Raw genomic sequence first — 5,177 nt, forward strand, 5'->3', positions numbered from 1 at the left:
ATCAGTCGTATGCATTTGTCACGCGTAGCGTGTATTTGTCCCTCAGTATTTTTGTTGGGACTGTTAAACGCTAGAGACGTAGAGTCTTTAACGTAACATTTTAAATGCAACGCCACGTTAGGACTCCCGCTATCGGTGAAAACTGCTCCTGATGCTGTTTAGTGGTCGAGCGTTGTCTCTCTTTAGCGATTCGGGCTTTGTTGTTTTGTTTTCTTTTGGCTGAAAATTAAAGACAAACATTAAGATATAGTATTAAGAATTTTAAAGCGCTATAATTAAACAGCTATTATAAAAATATCGAAAAATTTCTAGAATTTATATAGTTGTGTTATTTGGATGTATAGCTACATAGCTAGATAAATGGATATATAGATAGATAGATAGATAGATTGATAACTATATATGTCATTATGACTTTTATTAAAAATTTTAAGACAAGCAGCCCGCTGTAGGTATTAAGAACATCAAGCGGCTCTAATTACAACAGAGCACACCGTGCAATATTAACTTACGGGCATCAGGACAGCGGATAACCGCCATTGCGGTATTTTCCGCCAGCCAACTGTCGTGGGCGTTAGTGATCGCCTCTGGTGGTTCGGGGAATGAAACAGTTCTGTTGGTACGTGCGCTACTACCCGGCAGGCGGGCGTTGGTGCTCGCCTCTGGTGGTTCGGGGAATGAAACAGTTCTGTTGGTACGTGCGCTGCTACCCGGCAGCTGAAAAACTTTAAATTACAAGGTTTGATTAAACAACATTGTTTTATACCCGTTTAAAAGTTATAGACATTGTTTTTTGAGCCGCTGTAGCTGGATCATTACCCTTTGTGTTAGCTTTCTTTGATTCCGTTTTGGAGCCGCCGGTCGTGGCCATTTTTCTTTTCAACGCTGCATTTAAAGAAAGTATTAGACTTATAGCCATTGTTTAAAATATATTACAGCCTCAATGCATTTTGATCCTTACGCTGTTTGCCCCGCTTGCGCTGCTTTTGTAGGGCCTCCTCGGAGAGTGTCGCGATGTCATCAATTGTATAGACTTTTCTTTCCAGCGCTGTGTTTTAAAAAAGTGTATTAGAAATATAGATAATGTTTAAAACAGCCAACATCAAAGAAGTCGATCGAGCCTTACGGGTTCTGGCTAGCCTGGTCGTCTGTTTCATTTCATGGCGCCCTGGGGTTGTGAGATCGATAACTCGCGACGGATCGTTCTCCTTTAGCTCGTCAGAATTGTTGTTGCTAGTAACTTCAATGTTTGAATGTACTGTATTTTCAGTATCAACGTCTCTGGTCGCAATTCCTAAAATGTCGCGGATTTGCGTGTCTGTAATAAATGTACATGAAATATAGCGAGCTCTAAAACTACATATGTAATAAAAGCATAAGCTGGTTATACTTACCGGGTAGGCAAGGTGATGTCGGATTGTAATCGGGTTCGCTTGAAATATACGTATGAACTAGCCCCATACTGGGCGAATCGTCTGAAAACAATTGCGCACCACCACCGCTAATGTACGACTCATAGTAATCATCGACCGCCATAAGCAGCTGCGCATCGGGCATGTTGTCATCCCCCCATAAATCTTGGTACGAATCCATCTAAACGAAAATGTATATTGTTAGTTAAATTACAACTATATAGCTGACACATTCGATAGATAAATTGTAGTTGCGGTATTTGTCTGTATGTATACATAGATGGATAGCTAGGTACCTAGCTAACAGAGAAATGGATAGCCAGATAGTTAGCTAGTTAGATAGATAGATAGATAGATAGATAGATAGATAGATGGATTGATAGAATTTAGACTTATCAGTGTCTTTTGCTTTTATTTAAAATGAAACTTATAAGCTGTATAAAATGATATAATGTGTTTTTGATGTCCCTGACAGGGGGCTATGACCTTGTAGAGCCGCACGATGACAGGGTCTGGGGCAATCTTGAATTGAGCAATGTGTTTGTAGATAAGCCATTTAGGCCCGTATCGATTGAAAATGTGCTTTGCAAGCGGGCGTGTCGATGACAGGGTCTGGGGCAATCTTGAATTGAACAATGTGTTTGCAAACATTTGTGATCAGCAGTTTGAAGAGAAATAAGGGACAGTCTTGAATTGAGCAATGTGTTTGCAAACATTTGTGCTCAGCAGTTTCAATAGATATAAACTTGATATCAAGCTATTTGCAAAAATTTGTGATCAGCAGTTTCAAGAGATATAAACTTGATATCAAGCTATATAAAAGGGGGCGTGTAAAAGGGGCGTGGTACCTGTCACTTTGACGAAACATATACCCTCTATCTACTTACATTCCTATGGAAAAAATGCCATACCGGCATTCAGGCAAGTGTTCAGTTTTTTGGGCCAGAGATAAAACCGCAACATGCTGCGGTATTATCCCCATCCTGAACAGTCAAAAAGACTGAACTGAAGACATCCTGATGCATCCTGAATGGATTGCTCTCCATTCAGAATGCATGGGGATAACACTGATCAGTTCTTTTCCAGTATAGAGCTTATAGGACGGAACTCTATGCCGGAAAAGAAAAACGCTAGTGTGAAAGTTCCCTTAGGCGTTGTTTCAGGCATAGAAAATGGTAAATTAGACAGCCCTCCCGGCCCATCCCCTTCCCTGCCCATGACACGCCTATTTTATTAGACCTGGCATGAGCAGGGAGAAGACGCAGATTGCGGCACAACTAACCGTTGCGCTGCCATGTGCGCTTAAAGTACGCCTAATATAGGCTTGCATTTCAGTATAATAAATGACTCCCAATGTTACTATATTTCATAAAATGCCAACTATGCAATAATGTATCGTAAAAGAAATGGAATTGGTACTAATATGCTCTCACACCTAATGTTGAGCCGAGGTCTTATATTTGTTGGATAGCATCATCCACATATACAAGACCGCATAGACACTTTATCTAGTGTATCACATTATCATAAGCCCTCACATGGCTATGTGAAGGGAAAATTTAAAAAGTTTTGGCTCTTGGAATGTGGGTAGGGACAAAAATGCAAAAATTAGCTTGGTCTTTGAGGGGTTAAAGACCTTGAAAGAGGTTGAAAATACTACTAAAAGAGACTGCAGCTGTGTCATATACAAGTCAGGGCAATTTGAACAGGTCAAAGTTATTTGTATCAGAACTGAATCTTCCAGTCAATTTGTTGTAATTGGACCTAAAACTAATTTCAAACCTTAGAGAGAATGGGCCAATGCTCACAAATATTGTCAATATTGAATTCTACCCTTAGATTTGTCTTGTATAATGTTGTTCTGCAATACTGCAAACGTTTGTTGTGCCTCACAAAGGTATTTCCAAGAGTAACTAATTTCTCAGTGCTATTTATGTAGTATTCCTTTTTATAGGACCACGTACAATTTCTTTAGTCCTTTGGAATTAAGATTTAGAAAGGTTTAGTCAAGGTTGCGGATGATTAATAAAGGGGTTGTCTGGGCTTTTACTATTGATGACCTATCCTCAGGATAGGACATCGATATCAGATCCGTGGGGGTCATCAGTAGCAAAAGCCCGGACAACCCCATTTAAGTATACCAATATACTTGGGGGAGATTTAACAAATCTGATGCAAAGCAAAACTGGTTTAGTTGCCCATAGCAACCAATCAGATTCCACCCTTCATTTTCCAAAGCAGCTCTGAATAATGTTAGGTGGAATCTGATCGGTTGTAATGGCCATCTCCCCCATTGTATAATAAATTATTATTAATATTTATTATTAAAGCTCCATTCATTCTATGGCGCTGTACATATGAAAAGAGGTATACATACAGAATACGAACAACTGCAATAAGCATGAACAACACGACTTACAAACTGTTACAGAAGGAGAGAGTAGCTATAGTAAATGTTCACAACACAACTAATGTTATTGAGCAGCGGTCCCCAACCACTGGGCTACAGACCTGTACTAGACCATGGACTGTCTGGTACTGGTCAGCGTTGAGTGGTGAGGACAGGAACTATTGTTTCCTGTGCCCTGCCATTTAGCCTCATAGCCCTGAGGCCTATGAGGCAGTGCTACCATGCAGGAGGTTGCAATGACATCATCAGGACCTCCTGTGCCAGGTCACAGGTGGCATGACTATGTCTTCACGCCACCAGAGACCCAGAGCAGAGTGCCTGTAATGCAGTGCAGTAATGCAGGGAGCCGGGGGGGGAGTAGCAGCAGGGTGGAAAAAAGATGTGGACAGACATCAGGAGTGAGGTGAGTATTTTTGTTGTTGTTTCGGGACACTACTGGGGGCACTGTATCTTAAGAGGCACCACTGGGGGGGGGGTAGAATGAAAAAGAACACTACTGGGGGGCACTATATTAAAAGAGGTCACTACTGGGGGGAGGTGCACCATCTAAAAAGAGGCCACTACTGGGGGGCATTATATGTAAAGAGGCAACTACTGGGGGGGCATTGTATGTAAAGAGGGCACTACTGGTGGTGTTGTGTGTACATAGGGCACTACTGGGGGGGCATTATATCTACTAGGACCTAACCGGGATGAAGACCAAGTGTGGGCATAAAAGGAGGCATTATGCAGAAAGAAGTTGTAGTCAGGAGACGTCATCTGTGCAGGACTGAGAAAAAAAAGGAAAGAGAGTGACTCCAACCAGAGGAAACATCACCTGTAAGTCACTGAGGGGGGGGGGGGGGGGGGGTAAATTGAATTATTAATCACTGGGTCATGGTGTAGCGGCATAGTGTTATTACTTGGCCTTTATAATTGTGTGTTATAATTGACCATGTCGACCATGTATTCTGTAATATGTACTTGATTGTGTTTTATTATATATGTGATTAACAGCTGGTGTCTCTACATAAGTCCCGCGGATCCATCGCCAGCTATAGGGGATATTAAGAACGGTGTCTAAAACTCTGGTATTAATAAATGACCCCCTATGTATGTTATTCCTATAATTCTATGTTGTGCCATTCTTCTATTATTCCTACTTGATGCTTGTAATTGAGTTCCTGACTGGATGTTACCAGTTAGAAGTGTTTCCTGCAAAGACTGGCATTAATCAGTGCTGCCAGTGTTAGACTGTGCAAGGACATACTCCTAACTGTTAACACACAGGCAAATTATTATTGCAGACTGCAGGCAATTCTTTCATAGACTTCTAGTAGGAATAATATAGGAATTGCATAACATAGCGTTATATG

The 5,177-nt window shown here is 41.2% G+C and overlaps 1 long non-coding RNA gene across 1 annotated transcript; it reads right to left on the minus strand.

Moving 5' to 3' along the window:
- Positions 1 to 540: 540 nt before the first annotated feature.
- On the minus strand, positions 541 to 1,006 carry LOC122938379. The gene is made up of 3 exons (XR_006390007.1): positions 962 to 1,006; positions 820 to 885; positions 541 to 725 (listed from the first exon to the last, which is right to left on the minus strand). It is a non-coding gene; the product is annotated as an uncharacterized LOC122938379 (long non-coding RNA).
- Between the last annotated feature and the right edge of the window lie 4,171 nt (positions 1,007 to 5,177).

Source organism: Bufo gargarizans, chromosome 1, assembly GCF_014858855.1.
Source record: "Bufo gargarizans isolate SCDJY-AF-19 chromosome 1, ASM1485885v1, whole genome shotgun sequence".
NCBI classification, from domain to species: Eukaryota; Metazoa; Chordata; class Amphibia; order Anura; family Bufonidae; genus Bufo; species Bufo gargarizans.